General features: G+C 32.4%; 1 long non-coding RNA gene across 1 annotated transcript; it reads right to left on the bottom strand.

The window, feature by feature from the left end:
* Positions 1 to 17,133: 17,133 nt before the first annotated feature.
* LOC120352432 lies at positions 17,134 to 19,702 on the bottom strand. The gene is made up of 3 exons (XR_005571837.1): positions 19,506 to 19,702; positions 18,831 to 18,946; positions 17,134 to 17,855 (listed from the first exon to the last, which is right to left on the bottom strand). It is a non-coding gene; the product is annotated as an uncharacterized LOC120352432 (long non-coding RNA).
* Between the last annotated feature and the right edge of the window lie 2,434 nt (positions 19,703 to 22,136).

Here is a 22,136-nt window from a genome sequence, read left to right as displayed (position 1 = left end):
TTTGTGATATTTCCCCCATTTTCACAGTCTCGCATATGCAACGTTGCGTATCTTGTGGAACACTTCAGATAAAAAATCCAGAAAGTAGTCGAGGTTGTGATGAATTTTCTCCTCTTTTCACTCCCATGTTTCACTCTTTTACTTCTGTTTTCAATGCCGTTAAAAAGTTACCAATTGAATGATGATCTCTATTTTCTCATTTTTCTTGCGATTTTACTGTTATTAAAGAGTCTCTGAAATGAGTACAATACATGATAGGTTGCGATTGGTCTTAAATGAGAGAAAATTTCATGCTCTATAAGCTGAGTTGCCATAAATTGATCTTGCATCACTGTTTATATCGAAGAACTGTCGAGACTGTAGAAATGAGAAAAATATCGAAAGTTTCTTGATTTTTTGAATTAAACGTATCTTACTTCACGATTATATTTTTACAAAAATCATTCATCTCACATAAAAGAGGAGATTCTTTTAGTTTGCGATGTTGTTTATAATAATTGCATTCCCATTTCAGAGACATTAATATCATCATAAAACGCCTTCGAAATTAAAATAATTATTAGATTAAAATGTACATTACAATTTAACTTATCATTGTGCTTTTAAGAAAATTAGGTTGCAATAGCAAGGAAACTCAAACACAGGACCATTAAAAATTAAAATTAAGCAAAGGAAATCAGAATAATAGTGGATGATGAAGTTATAATTTATTTTTTTCAAAGACTTACCTTCAAACTCATAGGCTTAAAATTACTAAAATTCCTGCATACAACATATTATTATCAATTGTATTTTTTATGCTTTATATTGAGTTACACTTTGCAGAATATAACATTGTAAAGGTGGGAAAAAGTATTAAAATTAACTACATTAGGATATCTCTATCAAATACCTTGATTTTTTAGCCATGATTCAAAATGTTGACATAAAATATAAAAAAATCATGCCCCCCCCAAAAATGTTGATGGCGCAATTTGCGCCATGCCCCCCCCTTGTGGGCACCCCTGCACGAAAAGATGGATGATCATTAGAACATTTTGGAGACAGGAGGCGATGGTTAAGGAACAAAATAAAATTATCGAAACTCTACAATCGGAAAAATATTTCTCAAGGAGAAAGTGAACGAACTGTAATTTGGAAAATGTAAATTGTTAATTGGGATGGGTCTCACACAGTCAATAAGAACTTAGATTGTTTTTTAGGAAAACTCCTGATTATATTAAATGCAACATTCAGTGCCATTTCCAGGAAACAGAAAATCGTTAAAGCCGTTTTCGAGAAAACCGTGAAAAACATGGTTTTTTAGTAATTATCCGCCATTTTTCTCGAGAATATTACGCAGCTCCTGCTATTTTCCCAGAAATGAGACTCATGTCAGTTGATAGGGCTTATGAATAGCCCTATCCATGGTATAAATTTAAAGAAAATCGTTAGAGCCGTTTTTGAGAAAATCGTGAAAAACATGGTTTTTTAGTAATTATCCGCCATTTTTTCCGTCATCTTGAATTGGATTTTATTAAATTTCTTATTTTCGGGCACTCTTGGTATAAGGACCTTAAGTTTAAAATTTCAAGTCAATCGGTTTATTAGGAATGGAGTTACCGTGTTCACAGACATACACACACACACACACACACAGAGACCAACACCCAAAAATAATGTTTTTGGAAAGCAATACTTTCCTTACCTATGGTAGTAGGGCAAGGAAAGTAAAAATAACCAGTTATAAAAGTAACCAGATACTGTATATAAATACAGAAATTGCTCGCTTAATATAATAGGATACGTAATCATACGGATCCTTCAACAATATGTAAAAAAAAATATATTTTGCAAGAGACCTTCAAAATGGAAGCTATATTATTTTGATATCAAAATTATATTCTTGGATTATCCAGTTTTTTTATTTTCAATGTAATATACTTTGTTATTATTTTGTTGATTTATGAGATCGTTTGGGATACTATTTATTAATTCTTTTGATTCCTTAATCCAAATTTTCACATTATCGCTAGAAATGTTTTAATTTCGTTCAACTGGAACATTACCTACTTCGGTCCCTCTTCATTATTTTGAAAAATTAGTTTCTTGTTATTTGCTCAATAAGCTGAAAGCTCCCAATCAAAAACTGATAATTGATTAAAAGAAAATAATAGTATTAATTAAGACAAACAAGTAACTAAGAGTCAAATTTCATTAAAAATAATTACTTTCAAAATAATATTCTGTTTAGCATGAGAGATTAAAACGCAATGAGAGAGCATTCAATTCCATCCCCTTTCAATTATACAATATCTCTAGTAGAAAGATTGATTAAAAAAAATATTTATCATATACAGGGTGGGTGAAAAGTCCGAGAACGGCATTTTTTCTTGAAATTCCCTATCGAAATCATGTATCGCATGACCACCTTCCTATTTAAAAAATGAAGTTGCATTCAATATGACGGATCCAAGATGGCGGCCCACATTTTCAATGTCATTGTAAAGTCGTTTTTTTTTCAATTTGAGTAGGATCCCCAATCACATACACCGTCAAATTACCTTTGTGTACGAGATATTAAGCCGTTCTCGGACTTCTCACCCACTCTATATAAGGATAATAATATTAGAATAGCCATGCTAATGGAGAAGTAATCCATCCTAACCTTTCTGAGATCATTAAATAAGCAAAATAAAGGAAATGAAATACTAACAGAGTAATGATGACTTCCATACCCTTTTTATTAAAAATGATAGAAAACACTGTTCCTACTATTTATATGCTTCACATCATTATTCTCTTACCCTCTGTTGGTGAAACTATAAATTTGTGAGAGCATCACTATGCTGTTCATGAATCAAGACAATAATGAGAATGACTTCCATACCCTTTTTATTAAAAATGATAGAAAACACTGTTCCTACTATTTATATGCTTCACATCATTATTCTCTTACCCTCTGTTGGTAAAACTATAATTTGTGAGAGCATCACTATGCTGTTCATGAATCAAGACAAGTATGAATCAGTCATACAAGACTGGAAACAAAAAGAATAATATGCAATGAACAGTTATTATATAATATCATATTCCATAATACAAAATCAAATAAGACAGAAAAACGAAAAAAACTTTACTTTTAGGTCGTTCATGTCCAAATTAGCACTCTTGTGCCGGTTGCACAAAAGCTGGTTGAATTTTAATCATGAATGATTCCCCGAGAACCAATCAGAGAAGCCGTCTTATAAAAATGGCCTTCTCTGATTGGTTCTCGTGAAATTAATTTATACCATGGATAGCTATTTATAAGCTCTATCAACTGACATGAGTCTCATTTCTAGGAAAATTGCAGGAGCAGCGTAATATTCTCGAGAAAAATGGCGGATAATTACTGAAAAACCATGTTTTTCACGGATTTCTCGAAAACGGCTTTAACGATTTTCTTCAAATTTATACCATGGATAGCTATTTATAAGCCCTATCAACTGGCATGAGTCTCCTTTCTGGGAAACTAATGGGGGGTTCACCCCATCCTTGAGAAATGGAATTTGTAACCTCCTTCTCGTGCATGAGGTAGGTAGGTAGAGCAGTCTATAAAAATAACACATAGTCGAGATATTTCATCTGTAGCACAGCTGTTTTGACGACTTTTTAAAAATCATCGGATTTCACAATTTACACAAAGGAAAAAGTACTCTGAAAACAATTATATACACACATATACAGTAGTCTAATCGTAGTTTCAAATAATTATGTTGCCGCCAATCGTCAGTATGTTATTTCTCTAAATTATTGTCGTTTAAGAATGAGGCTCCCAGTTCAATGAACAAGGAAAGTTGTGTGATTGTACCACACCAGATTTTTATATCTGGCTATTTTTATATCTGGTTATTTATGTTTAACGGATCTCGAAAACGGCTCTAACGATTTTCACGAAATTTGGAACATAGTAGGTTTATGATGTAAAGATTCGATTGCTCTAGGTCTCATCCTTGGGAAAACTCAATAATTCAAATTTTCAATTTTTCAAATTCAATTTTTTATAATTCAATAATTCAAATTTTATTTATTCAAGTAAGTTACAATACATTCTGGTTCATACACGAATCTACAATAAATTACAGTACAACAGCCAATTATGCAGCAAATTTCACATATTATGAAAACTTATTAATTACAATGAAGATTGAATGCAACATTAGAATATTGATAATATAGTATTGTAATATAACTACATAAATCAGCGGTGTTTCAACAATGAATAAATGATAATTTCAATGAATAAATATACACCCCACTATATATTATATGTGTTGGGGTATAAGTAATTAGTTGCTTATTGCGTGTAATAATTACTATTTACAAACTTCATTCACTGATATGGGATTAAAGTTTTTTATAATAAAATTAGTAAAAATGTATAATACAAACAAACAAAATTATGGAATTAGTAAATAAATATTAATGTTCTATTAAGGATAATAATAAGAAAGGTTATTTTTAGAAAAATGAAAAACAGTAAAGAGTGGAATGAAGAATAAATAGTTTCAATATTTACAGTCTAACTAAATTTTCACAATTTTCCACTCCAATATCAACCACCAGGAAAATAAACTTTTCTTGAACCTGTGTCTATTGAATTCTTCCCTAATGTAACTTGGTATTGAATTATAAATTTTTGGTCCCAAATATGTGTAGTTTCTTTGCCCAAATGTAGTGTTCATCCTTGGTACTATTGAATACGTGTTTCTCTGCCTTGTTTGATGGTTATGATCTGCCAGTCTTATGTGTTCGTTGTTCTCCTCATTCGCGTGATGATAGCCTGGATGTAGAGTTGTCTTACACTCAGTACTTACTGTCCTTGAAAAGAATGTTCGTGGGGAATTGATTCTCCTTGAAGCCTATTATTTTTAGTATTCGTTTTTGAAGTTTATAGAGAGGTTCAACATGTGTAAAATTCGTAGCTCCCCAGATAATTATGACGTATCTTAAAATTGATTGCACTAAGAAAAATAAACAGTTTTTAATGTCTCATAGTTGAGGATTTTACGGAGTTGATAGAATTTGTAGAGAAGCTTCCTGATCCGGGTAATTGATAGATTAATGTGCTTGTTCCATTTGAATTTGTTGTCCACTATTGTTCCTAAATATTTTATTTCATTGACTTGTTGAATTGAAGGGCAATCACACGGGTTGTTGGTGCTTCCACAGTGATGCAGGATTATTGAAGAATCCGGTGGTCTCGTCCGTTCTGTCAGAGAAAAGGCTAAAAATTTCGTTTTTGTTGCATTTACTGTAAGCAAATTTTCTCTTAACCATTTATCGACTTTGATCAATTCTTCCTGTGCCAGATTAAAAACTTCCTCCCAGGTGTTTCCTTCAAATAGTATACACGTATCATCAGCAAAAGCTATTACTCTTCCTCTTATCTTAATTGAACATAGCTCATTTGCATATGCCAAATACAGAATTGGCCCAAGAACTGTTCCTTGGGGAATCCCAAACTTCATCGTTCCCTCTGAACTGAGATGTTCTTCAACTTTGACTTTTTGACGCCGGTCACAGAGGTATGATCTAAACCATGCTAGAGGAACTCCTCTAATTCCCATGGCTTCTAATTTCTTCAGCAGCAAACTGTGATTAACAGTGTCAAAAGCTTTTGCTAGGTCCAGGAACACTGCTGCACATTTTTTGTTATTTTCTAGCTTATCTGTGACAAAATTTGACAATTCTAATACCGCATCTTCTGTACTCCTCCCCTCACGAAAACCAAATTGATTCCTAGATAGTAAGTTGTTTTTTTCCATGTAATTCACAAGACGTTTCTTTACCAGTTTTTCCAAAATCTTAGAAATATTGCTTATAAGTGAAATAGGCCTGTAATTGGTGGCATTTGTTTTGTCGCCTCCTTTATGTAATGGTCTAACACATGTCTCTTTCATAGCTTTTGGAAAAATTCCTTTTGACAGACTTAAATTAAATATGTGAATTAATGGTTTTACAATTACATTTTTTATCGACTTCAATGTTCTATTATTGATTCCATCAAGTCCTGGAGCACTGTCATTTCGCAAACTACTAATAGCTTCAAGAAGCTCATCTTCAGTTACTGGGTGAAAGTAGATGGAGTGTAGAGTTCTTGTAACAGGTTTATATTGGGATATGATTTGGTCTAGTGGTTTTCTTAAGGAATCTATTATTGTCTCCGCCATTTCTTCACCTACATTTGTGAAAAAGTTATTCATGTGGTTGAGCACAGTTTCTGGATTTTCCTTTAGATTGAAAATCCTATCATCTAAGCTGAAAATACTCGCTGAACGACATTAAAAGGATAATTCATCCTTGGCTGAAACAGCTGTGGATAGTGAAAAAGTGAGTATGTGAAAAATCAAAATATCGTATCCCCGAAATTCATAAGATGACTTATAGCCAGCTGTGAAATATAAACACTATCATTTCATAGAATTGTGTTCTGTTTATCAATAAATAAAAATAACGAGCGAAGCTCGGTGCCCCGATATTGTTTAGAAATCCTCGAGTGCAGCATTTATTTTATTTTTATTCTTTATTCATTTTTTTCCTCTCTTAGTATTGGGGCGGACGAGTTCTCACTTATGCCAGTAGATTTCCACCAAGCGTATGCTATTTGAAGTGTTGAATAATAATGTAATGATAATCCTCAATCCATTCAGTTTGATTGTGCATTATAACTCTTACTAGTTAGGAATATAAGTATTAATGATATTATTGTTCAATTTATTATTTTTTGGTAAGGAATGTTATTTATTTGAATTTATAAACACGCATTTGTGTTTTATAGTTGAATGTTTGTTCCTACTTTGTGGAAATAAATTTTAATTTGAAAAAGAAAGATGCAACTCAACACTTTTTCATAATGCAAGGAAGAAATGGTAAAAAAAACAATGTGAAATTATTGATGAATTAGTAAGTAAGAAGGAAAATAAGAAATTGTCTATTAGCTTTAAAAGAAGTGTGACGGATGAAATGAAGGTAGCAGAGGGATTGAACAAATATTTTGTAAATGTTTGAAAAATGGATACATCCATTCCTTCATCCCCACAGAAGTTAAGAATGCCTTCTATAGGGAATTTAAAATTATTCAAAGTCTAAGATCTCGCTTATGAAAGTCTGTAAATCCAGAAAAAGTGTTAGCATAATTATTACATGTAGTAATAAATCTCTTGGAGTGAACAAATTCTCACCAAACCTCCTGATATAGGAAGCATAAAAAATGTTTGAATTATACTATCATATTTGTTCAATAAAAGTCTTTACGAAGGCAAATTTCCATCTAAAGGTAGCAAAAGTAATACCTATTCCACAGAGCAAAGGTAATACCTATTCCACAGAAGGCCAATAAAATTGACTGTAGCCGTCCCATTTCATTGTTGTCATTTTTTTCTAAAATATTCGAAAAAACATATAAAGGTTCGTCTAATTTTTTTTTTCAACTGAATAAATTTTTTCAGGGAGGGGCTGAGCTTTGAATTGGCGTTGCTTAAATTTCTATCTGAGATCTACAAAAAATAAATAATTAGCAAATTTCAAAGGTTTCATCACTGTGTCTTCATATTTGCAAGGCTTTCGATACTATTGATCACAGTATTTTACTGGAAAAAATTGAAATTGGCAGGTATAAGGGGTGTTGTCTTGAATTGTTTTCAGTCTTATCTCTCAGGGCAAAGTCAGTTTGTACCGTATGTGTCAATGATGCCTCAAGCTCAATTACATAGATATATTTGTGCTGGTGTTTCTCAGCGCTCTGTTTTGGAACCTAATTCATTCTTAATATTCATAGATGGTTTGTATGACAGACCCTTCAATGGAACCGAAAGGTATTTTGCAATTACACCATTCTCAATTATGGTGCGGACAATGAGAGAAATCTGCATGCCAGTATGCAATCAGATCTTGAATTGTTATCACTTTGGGTTCAATAAACTCAATGCAGATAAAACAACCTACATTAACTTTTCGCTTTCTGATCAATTTTACTGTGAGAAATCGCTAAAATACCTCAATACTAACTGTATGAATCAAGATAATTGTGTTTGCTGTGAAATATTACAGTCCAGCAAAGTAAAATACTTGGGTGTGTTGATGAAGAGTGATCTACTGTGGAAGGAATATATTCGGACATTGAAAAACAGTTTAAGATTGCTTCTCCACAGGTTTTATCATATAAAAAAGTATGTACTAACACTGTACTCAAAAACATATATTTTTCTTTAGCACACTCCAGGATTACTTTAGCATATCATGTTGAGGGTGCACCTACATCACCCACTTAAAACCTTTAATCATGCTACAGCGATCCTAGCTAAAATTCTTCCAAGAACTTCCTGCTGTTCGTGTTGACCTGTTCAGCGGATTGAAAATATTGATCCTCCGAACTTTATTCATTTACAAAGTTTCGTTACGATTCTATTGGGCCAGTGGCAATCAGGGCAATACAATAGTGACAATGGCCATTGTCTCGTGCAGCTGAACAGGTAAGGGTTCTGAGGCCTAACTCAACCTTTTTCCCTAAAGCTGGGTTTACACCAAAGTTATTAACAAAATGTTAATAACCTAATCCTTATAGATTCTATTGGATTGAATGGAAATTGACAAACACATATGTTCATAATGTGTATGATAAGTTAGGTTAAATCTAATAGAATCTATAAGGATTAAGTTATTAACATGTTGTTATTAACTTTGGTGTAAACGAAGTACTTTGGTGTAATCTTTTCTTTGTTGGAAGGAGAATTCTCAAACAGGTTACCAACAGTAATTTCACTTATATGATCAAATCTTTTCAAATATAGATTGACATTTCTTCTAATTACTATGCCCGAACAAGATGCAGAAAGCATGTAAATAGTTATTTGTGCAACTAGTGCGCAAAGTGACAGTTTGCTGCACCGAAAGAAACGTTTATGGAATGGTTTCTTGAGTGCAGCAGAGGAACTTTGCGCACGTATTTCACATTAAGTTTTTCCTACAGTTACCATTGAATATGAGAAGTGGTTGATGGGTAAAATGATGGCTGAAATCCATCAAATGTTTGTCTGTATAAATTAATAACAACTTTAATTTATTTTAAACTTGATAATCCAATTGAAAATTAATAATCGATAATTCATTCAAATTAAAAATTAAATTAATCCAATTAATTTGAAAATTTGAATAAATCTTAATTTCTAAAAATGTAACCGGCTGATGTGCAACCGGGCCTTAGTATTAAGAGTAGGCAAAGTAATAGTTTGCGCACTAGAGCGGAAAAGTGATTCTTTGCGTTCTGTCATCAGTGCAGCAATGGCCACTTTTCAACGTAACTGTAGGAAAACATTATTGTGTAGTACCTATTGTGCTTTTTGTCATAAGTTTCTTATGTAGAGTGGTAGACTCTACAGTAAGAATTTAAGAGAGGGAAAATTTTTGTTCTAACAATTCTTTCTTGCTCTAATTCTAAATTTTTCATTCAGTAACATGTGTAACTCAGTATTTATGACTGTTATGTTTTCAGTACTCCCATATGCGGTTATACTCGAAAGAGCTTACATATGAGTAGGGTAAAGTACGGTAATTATATTGGGTAATATAGTTACTGTAGGGTAAAGAAACCAATATCTTACATAATTTCTCATTTTTCTTATTGAAATTGAAATTCTTTATTCTCCAAAAAAGATTAACAACACATTTGTATGTAAAAAATAAAAATACATTCCATTGGAGGCTCCTCTTATGGGCACATGCCTGTGAGAGAGGAGCGAGTTGTCTAGTAGCATCCAATATACATAATCTTAAATTTAACTATTCATAGCTATGAAAAATATGACTATAAATACAATAAAAATAGAAAAAAATTATTTAAGAAAAAATAGAACTAGTTTAACAAATAAAACAAAACTCAATCTGGAGAGAGGTATTATTATGAATAAAAATAAAATAAACCAAAACTAAAAACGAAGTGGGAAGCACGGTGAGATCGACGAACAAAATAAAATCGTAAAAAAGATACAATAATTGTTGAAAACCTGCTTTTTTGACCAAGGATCGAGAACACTCACATCCAACAAGCGTACTCATTCACCCATCAGTCACTCACCCTCAATGTTTAGGCAATATACAATTATTAGCCAAAAAAAGGTACAATAATCGGAAAGAGTAAGGTGATACTAAAATACCTTCCTGCTCCTCTGGGTTTAGGGAAGTCACCCAATCGTTGACTAATTTTTTATAGTGACTTATTCTCAAATTGACAGGATTTTTCAAATAGACGGGCAGTTTTTGAAAAAGGAAATGCATTTTATAATATGACGAAGTGGAGGAGAAAGTTCTAGTAAGTCTGGGGTTGACGATACCGATATTTACAGCTGTTCTTGTGTTATAATTGTGAATGATATTAGAAAATATAGCTACTTTGTGTTTGAATATATACAAGGTTAGGGTTCTTATGTATACAGTTGATAAAGGAGCCAATGTAGTTTTGGATGTACCACCCCAAGCTATAATAACATACTGTAAGATGGACTGAATGTAAGCAAAATGAACTTGTTTTATTATAGTGGGTGTAAGGATTCCGCTTAATGATGCAAATACATAAATACATTTTCGGAGCCTATTTCTAAGGTAGTGTATATGATTGCTCCATTTCAGCCGACAATCAAATATCACGCCGAGGTATTTATATTCATATACTCGTTCAATACACTGACAATGACATTGTGTATAATTATTCTGTGCGCCACAGGTGTGTAATTTCAGTTCTAGACCGATTGGATCACCATTGGCTCTAATGGAAATAGGTAGGTATTTCGTCTTGTCGATATTGATGGTTAATCGATTATCATCAAACCAGTCCTTCACAACACCCAATCCTACCTCAGCTGCGTGAAAAACCTCATCCCAGTTGTTTCCCTCAAAAAGCAACGCGGTATCGTCTGCATACAAATATATATGACTATTATCAATATTCACCTTACTCAGGTTATTTATATTAATTAAAAACAGTATTGGGCCCAGAGTGCTACCCTGAATCACTCCAAAGTGGTTATTAATTGGTGCACTCTCTTTATCCAAGATAGAAACAACTTGACTCCTTCCACTAAAGTAGCTCTCAAACCACTGGAGAGAAGCCCCCCGAACACCAATATACTTCAGTTTTTTTTTAAATAATATCCCTATCAATCGAATCGAAAGCTTTAGCTAAATCAATGAAGGTCAGAAGAACTTTTTTGTTAACAGAAATTAAATTATGTATTTGATTGGTTAAGAGGAAAAGGTTGTCATTAAGATTTTTGTCCTTTCTGAAACCAAATTGATTCTCGAATAGAATGTTATTATTTATCAAGTATTTCTCTAATTGATGCCTAACTGCTTTCTCGATGACTTTGGATATGACACTGACTAAATTGATAGGTCGGTAACTAACAAAATGACTTTTAGGGCCAGACTTATATATGGGAACGACTTTTCCAACTTTTAAGTTTTCAGGGAAGACTCCTTGCAAAAAGCTACAATTAATGATATGAAGTAATGGTATTTTCAAAGAATTAATATTTTTCTTAATTAACGAAGCTGGAATTTTATCAATGCCCGGCGCAGATCCTCCTCCTTTAAGATCACCTATAATTCTTATTAATTCAACATCACAAACAGGCAACAGTTCAAAATGCAAATCCACACTGAAATCCGCATCATTTATTGGTCCTTCAGCAATATTGGGTATGGCCCCAGCAAGATTAGCACCTACATTTACCTAATAATTGTTGAAATTATTAGCAACATTTACTATTTCACCAGGTTCCAAATTATCATTACCTCTATTGTTTAAAAAATGTTGAATAGGGAATCTGTCGGCATTTTTACCTAATCCAGTGATTTCTTTAATACTACTCCAAAGTTTTTTTCTATCACTGCCAGCATTGGCTACTTTATTTCGAAAATAAGTCTCTTTGGCTGTCTTTAATAACTTAGTGAGGTGATTTCTGTATTTTTTGAATTGTTCTCTCAAAGTAGCATTGAAAGGCTGTTGTTTTAATTTTTTGCTTAATTTATCTCTCTGACGGATGCATTTCAGTAAACCACTAGAGATCCACGGTTTAATTTTGAAGTTTTTAGATGAAATAATTTTAGTTTCTGTGGCCTGAAAAATAATTTGCTTGAGTTTGTTAATAAAATTTCGCAACTGGAATTCACATCTGGTGTACTTGTTACATCGGACCAATCACAATTAGCAATGAGCTGAGAAACTAGATCTTCATCTAAAACTGTAACCCGTCAATTTTGATTAAATTGAGACTGTTTTTTACTTTCCTTGTCCTACTACCATAGGTAAGGAAAGTATTGCTTTCCAAAAAAATTAAGGTACCCCAATTTCAAGTTTTCTATACGTTTCAAGGTTCCCTGAGTCCAAAAACATGATTTTTGGGTATTGGTCTGTGTGTGTGTATGTGTGTGTGTGTATGTCTGTGAACACGATAACTCCATTCCTAATTAACCGATTAACTTGAAATTTTAAACTTAAGGTTCTTATACCATGAGGACCCGACAATAAGAAATTCAATAAAATTCAATTCAAGATGGCGGAAAAAATGGCGGATAATTACTAAAAAACCATGTTTTTCACGTTTTTCTCGAAAATGGCTCTAACGATTTTCTTCAAATTCATACCATGGATAGCTATTTATAAGCCCTATCAACTGACATGAGTCTCATTTCTGGAAAAATTCCAGGAGCTCCGTAATATTATTGAGAAAAATGGCGGATAATCACTAAAAAACCATGTTTCTCACGGTTTTCTCGAAAACGACTCGAACGATTCTCTTAAAATTCATACCATGGATAGCTATTTATAAGCCCTATCAACTGACATGAGTCTCATTTCTGGAAAAATTCCAGGAGCTCCGTAATATTATTGAGAAAAATGGCGGATAATCACTAAAAACCCATGTTTTTCACGGTTTTCTCGAAAACGACTCGAACGATTCTCTTAAAATTCATACCATGGATAGCTATTCATAAGCCCTATCAACTGACATGAGTCTCATTTCTGGCAACATTTCAGGAGCTCCGTGATATTATTGAGAAAAATGGCGGATAATCACTAAAAAACCATGTTTTTCACAGTTTTCTCGAAAACGACTCGAACGATTCTCTTAAAATTCATACCATGGATAGCTATTCATAAGCCCTATGAACTGACATGAGTCTCATTTCTGGGAAAATTTCAGGAGCTTCGTAATATTATTGAGAAAAATGGCGGATAATCACTAAAAAAACATGTGTTTCACGATTTTCTCAAAAATGACTTGACCGATTTTTTTAAAATTCATACCCTGTATAGTTATTTATCGGCTCTATTAACTGGAATGAGTCTCCTTTCTGAGAAACTAATGGGGGGTCCACCCCATCCTTGAGAAATGGACTTTGTAGCCTCCTTCTCGTGCATGAGGTAGGTAGGTGGAGCAGTTCATAAAAAGAATACATAGTCGAGATATTTCATCTGTAGAACAGCTGTTTTGACGACTTTTAAAAAATATCGAATTTCACAATTTACACAAAGGAAAAAGTACTCTGAAACAACTAACTATACACATATACAGAAGTCTGATCGTAGTTTCAAATATGTTGCCGCCAATCGTCATTATGTTATTCCCCTAAATCATTCTCGTTTAAGAATGAGGCTTATAGTTCAATGAGCGAGGAAAGTTGTGTGAGTGTACCACACCAGATTTTTATTATTCAACATTTGAATTTGGCATTCGGTAAAATCATGATCAGTCATACTGCATCTGATTACGGCTGACCTTATAGTATTAGTATTCTTTACATCTGTGGAAACATGATCAAGGCAGGCGGCCGTCGTGTCAGTAATCCTGGTAGGTACGTTTATGCAACTGACAAAGCCAGCAGCATAGAGAACATCCAAGTACCGCTCCGCCGTGTGATCAGGTATTTCACGAGGCAAAATACAACAATTAATATCACCCATTATAAAATGTGTGTACAGTCTCGATTCCTGTAAATGATGTAAGTCTCAAGATCATTAATAAAAGGTTCTATGTCAGCAGAGGGGCTTCTGTAGATTGCTATCAAACAGAAACGTTCGGCATTGAGAGAAAGGTCCAATTTCACACATGACGCACCATCTAGACTTACATCCCCCTGGCACACAGCAAAACATTTATTAACATAGACTATCACTCCATCGTTCTGATTTCGACATTCTTATTTAAAAATACATCATATCCTTCCATATTCACTGTCACGCAGCTATCATCAGTCCACGTTTCAGTAAGAACTATAATGTCAAATTTTTATTATAACTGTTCAGAATCACTATCAATTCATCTATATGTTTATTAAAGCTTCTTATATTAAAGCTTCAAAAACTAATGCTCCCAATCTCACCCTGCTCCCCAGTAAAAAAATTAAACAAACTAAAATCTTCAAAAATGCTAGTATACACGTCTCTCATATCAACTAAATTATCAACGAAATCATCCATTAAGACGAAAAGAAAAAAAAGTAAAATCGTTTGCCGCTCGCATGTGCATACACAATTGAAAAATAAAATATAAAATGCTCACTTACAATCGTGAAGTAGGCCTTAAGTAGGCCTACACACTCATAACATATAGCCAGTGATTGCAATACCCCAATCAAAGGAAAAATTTCCAAGACGAAAAAGAGAATAAAATAACCCACATAGTAATGGGAGTACGAGGAATAGAATGCAAATGATTAATTTATTTTCAAAATAAAACATCAAATCATGTTTGAAACCTTGCAGAATTTTATACAACCGGTTTGAATAGGAGGGTTAAATGTCTTATTGAAATTTTGTATTTTAAAAATCTAAATTTACAATGCTTTATTCAGCTATGTGATACATTTGTTTATACATGAATGGTAAATCGAGTTATTCTTTATAGTTGAATGATTCAATGAATAAGCAGAAAGAAAAACAAAGAAGAATTCGGGTGCAATAATAGATTAGATAATTCTACAGGTACCTGTAGTAATGATAACGGTAGGGCTGCTTCAACAAACATTACTAGCGTTAAAGCCAGCGATCTTTGCTTAGGAAACTTATAACCAGCCAACTACGATATGACACGAGGCATTAAAAATTAAAAATGAAGTTTATCATTTGTGTTAGTGTCACATTGGTAATATAAGAGTGTAGGCCTAAATGATATCATTTGAATTATTTACATCTATAAGTTTAGTAAAGATAGATTTTATTTAAATATGTAGGTAATATAAGTAGATAATATGGATAAAGTAAGATTATACTGAATTATACATTCTCGTTTCAAGAAATTATTGCGGTGTGCTAGTAATTTTGAATTTATAGTAAGAACTTGTGTGAACGATAATAATGATGGATAATATTATTATGATTATAGAATATTTTATCGTTGGATAGATTGGAATATATTTCCGAAAATCAAACTGGTAATTTATTCTTTTTTATGTTCAGACTTTAAAAATATATGTATATTACAGTATCATCAGTTGATAATTTTCTATACACCAGCTAATTACATACTAGTTAAAATGACAGTAAGATCTGTTACTTCAAGCTAAAGCATGGTAATATTTAACCCTCAAACATTAGGTAATAGGCAATTTTTATTCCTGCCATTCCAGTACTGTACGTCATAATAACAAGTTCTCAAATATGAATTTTTCTTTTACATTATGTAATTGTTTCCTGGAGTATGATCTATAAGTATACACTTATTAATGAATAAAGAACAGACTAGAAAAAAAAATAGATAGCTGAAGAAAATTAAATTATAGTATCTTGACAATAAATAGAAGTGAGTTAAGATTAATACACTATAATTACGAATAAGTGTGGTATCGGTATTTGCAAGTAATTGTAATTTTCTGATCCTTAATCTAGTTTGCTGAGCTATGCAGCATTTTCATCAGTAAGAGTCTGTGATGTTAATTCATTCAATTGGGCCATTGAAGTTATACGAATTACCGGTCCTGCTTGATGTTTTTTAACAAGTACTCTGCAATCGTTGACCGAGACGCTGGCTAGTTTTCCAGCCTTGCAGAGAGCTCTTGCATGGTTGAAGATGGCACCCATATGTGGAGACAAGTGCTCATTAATAAATATTGTAGTTTCCGGGAAATTAACATGAATATTTCTGGCAGAAAGATTTTTAGTTTGCTTTCGTGCGTACAGCCATTCTGCTTTCACGACCCTCGATACAAAGTTCACAACAATTGATGGAGGAAAGTTTTTATTTCTATTAGGGAGTCTGTGTGCGGCAGAAATAGCATATCTGTCAAATGGAATATTGAGTTGAAGTGCCAAACTCTGCAGTATTGCACACACATTTTCACCTTTAGTTACAGGAATACCCGAGATCACAATATTGTTTTTGCGTGTATGTTGCTGGAGATTGGCTACCTCTAATTTCAAATCTTCAACTTCAGTTGATAATTTATTATTAGCAAGAGTTAGTCTGTCTATTTCTTCAGAGTTTTTATCACACTTAGCAGTTACATCCTTGAACTGTATTTTTAGTTCACTAATATCGTTACTGACCTTATTCAAATTGCCCTGCATAGCGTCGAGTTTCTCGTTGTTTTCTTTTCGGAATGCATTTATAACTTCAAGAATGTCTTGTGACTGGTCACAGGCTTTGTCTTGACGATCATTCTGATTGCATTGTTCACATTTCCAGTTTTTTCGGAGGGATGATTTTTTATTTGGATCGTTGGAGTCAGTTCTATCCAAACAGGTCGGGTGGAAGGCACTGTTACAGGAGGTACACTTGACACTGTCTTTCACTTGTGTAACATCATTACATTTTTTACATTTATCTGCCATATTTGTCACTAAGTAGTATTATTTGTAAAACTTTTAGGCTATCTGAATTCAAAAAGCACAATAAACAAGCACGGGAGCGACAAACTATTACAGGCTATCTAAAAACTGATAAGCTTTCAACTAGGAGATGCTCACTCATCGGCAGACCGATGACAAATGATTTTTAAGCAAATCATTTTATTTTACCGACTTTAATCTTTCAGAATGGTTCTGTAGTTTTTTTTTATAATTTCGTAACTGGGTATCACTTCTGGCGGCAAAACAATTGTTGAGATTATGGTGTCTAAAAATTCTCGAAAATCATCCATTGGTCTAAAGAATTTCTTAAGAAAACTTCAAGTTGAGTGTATCCTAAAATATTATGAAGTAATAATTATTTTGAAACAATAACAAAACAAAATTTATTTTGTTTTCAGCACATTCACCAGTCAAGGTCTATAAAACCTTAACTATTTCTATAGACCTTGTCACCAGTAGCTGACGCATAGTGACATCTAGGGACTGTGTTAAAACCAATTAATGCTAATTTCATCCGCAATAACAACTCATTAATGAGAGTGATTTCACATTCATATTCATTTCAATGCTATTGATTTATATTTTCCAATAGCTGACACCCAATATCAGCTAATTGGTTATACTATGTCAGCCACTGGGTCAAACATAGCAATTAGAAGATCCGATCATTGTGTCAAAAGTTGTGAATGTTTGAAATTCTGATCCTTGAGGTGAGCTTATGCGCGCCTATCCACTAGTAAATACTGAAATGAAGTGCATTTAAAGAGTAATTCTGGTCGAACATGATCTTAGAAACCTATATCATAGTGCAAAATCTCAATGTTTTCGAAATACAAGGAACATTGTTATTAGGTGTACCTGGAAATCTATCTGAGATTGAACGGTCTACCTGGTCTCATGCTGTAGAACACAAAATTACGCCCAGACAAGAGTGACTTTTTCTGTCCGAAGGCTCGATTTGACGAAAATCCAAGGTTTTTGGGGCACCCTGTAAAAAGCTCCAGGGCTAGAATTTCAACTTTTTATATTCAAGCTGACTAATACTCCAGAATAATTGCACGAAAAAAATTAGCGTGTTCAGAGTTTTTTCAGCACAAAATACCTGATGACTGGACTAAGTTAGTTAAATAGTTGATTTGACAACAAAAACAGTATTTTTCGATTATGGAAAAGTTCTATATCAATATGTATTCAATACAACTCTTTATTACATAAAGATGCATTCCTCCAGGTTTTAGCCTGAGGTATTATACCAGTTAGGCTAGGTTGAATGATGAAAAATACAGTCAACTGCGTGGTCTTATACTATCACATATCAGGTTTGATATATATTTTAGTATGAGGTAATTCATCACAACAAGATTTGGTCAGAGTGTTCAAGATTCAAAAGAAGGCACTCAGGTGTATGGGGGAAAGTGGATAAATTAGATTCTTGTAGGCCTTTATATAAAAAATAGCTTTTTTAACAGTACAATCTTTGTATAGGCTATATATGAAGTTATAATGTATGTGAAAACGAGTGGTGCAGACCAAAATTTGAATATACATGAGTACAATACACGAAACAGAGCAGATTACCACATGATGACTCACAATAGTAAGTAATGATGATTTGAAGATCTTTAAAAAACATTTGAAAAATATTTAGTTGATTGAGTATTTTATAGCGTTGAAGAGTTCCTTTCTAACCAAGATTAGGTTTGATTTACTTAGTGTTGAATTATGTAAACTTAGTGTTGATTATGCAAAATTATTGACCTAACTTTTCTTATAATCCATAACTAGAGTCCTTGGGACATAATCTTTGAAAAAAGTCTACCAAATCCATTTACCATTGAATAAGTTGTACTCTCAGTATATTGCAAAAGATAACTCGCACAAAGAATACCCAAGATTTCTACTGAAATGTTCCAGCAAAAATTACTATTATTACCTATTTATTATAAACGAGTTGTACTGATACCTTTCTCAGGACACGGATCACTTCAACTTTCTCCACCAAGAGCATCCAGGTTGCGAATTTTGTTAGACTCTTATCATCAGTTCGGGATGGTCTTCGAGAAAGTCCTGAGGCAACATCTAAAATATTAAAAATAGAGTTAGTATGGTATTCACATATTCTAGATTATAATAATTATGAATTCGAAACACACCAATATAAGCTGAAATTAGTTTCTTGGGGTAGCCACAGAATCTTAATGATTATGGAGATCTGAATAAATTTTTACTACTTATTATGATATAGCCTATGGTAGTGTAAATTAAGTTTATTTCTCTATTTGTATACATGTCATATTATATAATGTTAGAAGACTATCATAAAAAAATTATTATATCATCATTATGAGCCTTTGTTGGCGGAGATGATGTTCCCAATGATTAGGGAACATATTATTATAATTATGGTGAACCTGACCTGTTGTGGGTTATGATAAACTAAACACCAATCAATTTCACTTTGAATGTTTGAAAATTAATCAGTGAGACAATTTTTACAGAGCTCACATTTAAGTATACTTTTCATTCATATCAATAGAAAAATATATTTTCTGTATTGATAACTTTATTAATTGTATCGTTTGGAAAAAATATAAAGGAAATTTATCCATATGGAAGGTTAGAACCGGCCGCTACTTACTAAAAGCTTCATTTGAAGAAATTCCTGATCAATTTTCGCAGAATCTCTTGAAGAATTATCTTGTTTTAAAAACAGTAATAGCGTTTACAATCTAATGTTGAAATTGAGACTGTATTATGTTCCACATTCTTATTTCGAATAAGGAATCTGAATAACGATTTTCACTTTCCAAGTGTATTATTCTTTGAAAACCACAAGTTCTGTACTGTGCAGTACTATTTTTTATATTGCAGTACTATTTATATTGCAGTACTACCACAAGTGCAGTACTATTTATATTGTTTGTAAAATGATAAAGAGCGATTCATTCGATTCAAATAGTCTAGTGAGCATTGATACAATAATGAATACACTACATTATTATAGCCTAAAAGTGCATGCTGTTGTCATGTAAGGGTATCTTGAGAGATCGCTTAGATCTGCATCAATACTGTTAGAAAAAATAAGATAGAGCCTAATAAGAAAGAATCAACAATTTTCATTGATGCAATAATAGATACATGCATACAAATGATGTTTCTAAAGATATTTTGAACTGCTTCGCAGTTGAGTGTAAAATGGATGATACTGAATAGAGACATAATGCTACAAGTAATGTTCGATACCGGTACCTCAATAAATCCAAGCACCAAGCGCACAATAGCATAGAGAAGTAAAAAATTGAATTCAAAGGTGAAAATAAATGATATTATGAATGACAAATATGCAAGGAGGGAACTAGACCATATTCATGCAAACTGGTTTAAACAAAATTAGATAAAAATTAGTTCAACTTGCCTTAAGTACAGATCGTATATTGAGATGTTTTATCCGCTGCTTCAAGAAAATTTGCAAAGAATTAAATTGATAGTTGTTTGGACAGACACAGCTCACACAGCTTGATGGTAATCCTTCATGACAGGCGACAGTTAACACTACACTAGAAACGATTTTGATGTTGTCTGATTCTTATTCCACTCCCACTCAACATCAGATAATTACAATCTTATCAGTACTGCACAAAAATCCTATGAATGGATCGATCGATCGATTTCTTCTTAATAGAGAAGAAATAATACAGTTGAATAAAAGACTAGAAAATTGTCAAAACAACAGATCTGTGGCTTTGGCCATTTCCTAGTATTTTATTTAATATGAATAATTATCACAATATTAACTTCTCAACTACACAGAAAGTGAAATAATGCAGTACTATGGTCTTAAACAAAATCAATCTCATAAATACATTTCAAAATTATTTTGATATATTTTATCTTTACAAGGGTTACTTTTAGTAATATAGTTCAGATAAAAATGGTAGGTACCTTTTTTATAGAAACCACCTTTTACCTCTTTTGTTCAACAATAAACTTTTCAAATTAAAAAACCATTAAAAATTAATTAAAAACTAATGATTGAACAAAATGAAATTAAATAAAATTTAAGGTTTTATAATTTAAGAAGTTTAGTGTTTTCTAAAGAAAGGATACTATTTTCATTTTATTTCTATTAAAATGATCAAATTTCTTATTTCTATTACATGTCAAAATATCAAAAAGTAGAATACATTTGTTATTTGGAGCATAGCTATTTAGTGTTTGCGGATAATTCCGTTGGCAAATACAGTGAACTTATCCAAAGAGGTTACCTAATTATACAGGCGTCTGATGCGCTTCTCAGAGGAGCTATGTCTATTTCGCTCGCACTCGCATAGCTTACCCCATGAGATAATGCAAACGGCTATCGAGCTAGCGCGTCTGAGACGCTCGTATAGTTGGGGCCTAGCAAAGTTATTACAGTAATATTACATACAGATAAATAATATTGGCATCTTCGTTCTGAGTAGAGGTTCTAATAATCATTCAAAACTCAGTAACAGGAAAAACTAGTAATTTGTAAGCATTGGTTGTAACATACACATAAAACATATTTTTTATCAACTCATTGACTAGAGAGCATGATAATATCATGATTGTACACTGCAATAATATTTTTGTAACTCATAACTAAGAGTATTTTCAAATATTTTACTTGTTGGAAATAATATTTATCTCGATGTATTTAGAACAATTATTAGAAATAGTGATTCAGGAAACCATTCAAACTCAGTCAAGATTTTATGGAAACATAAAATATATTTCTAACATGAACGATATTGTACAATATATGAATGTACATTTATAAGCACAACACAGTATAACATATTTCAATGAATTGACAATGATTAAATAAAAAAGTATTTAAAATACAATGTACATATTAACAATGAACAATTTTATTTCATTAGTGAAAAAGTATGGATATGCAACAGAGCAAAATATTATATTACAGTACCTTATCAAAATAATTATTGTAAATCTGAATTTTTTTGTGACATAGCCTATCTGTGTACTAATGTCAGTCTTTTTACAAATATCACAACACTGAAATCACACCTATAGTGAGATCCACGTTATAATGGCAGTGGAGAAAGATAGAAGAACAATTGTTGTATATTTTTGTAATATCAATTGTTCATTCTCGTTTAAAATGATCAATTATATTTTATCAAGCAAGAAATTATATTTTCCAATAATTTAATAATGAATTTTCATAATTAAGATGAAATATTTTGTCAATTAATTATTAATTATACATTGTTAAAAGCCAATC

This window comes from Nilaparvata lugens, chromosome 7 (genome assembly GCF_014356525.2).
Source record: "Nilaparvata lugens isolate BPH chromosome 7, ASM1435652v1, whole genome shotgun sequence".
Lineage (NCBI taxonomy): Eukaryota > Metazoa > Arthropoda > Insecta > Hemiptera > Delphacidae > Nilaparvata > Nilaparvata lugens.
Note: the sequence above shows the minus strand (reverse complement) of the source record. Positions and strands in the feature narration are given on the sequence as shown.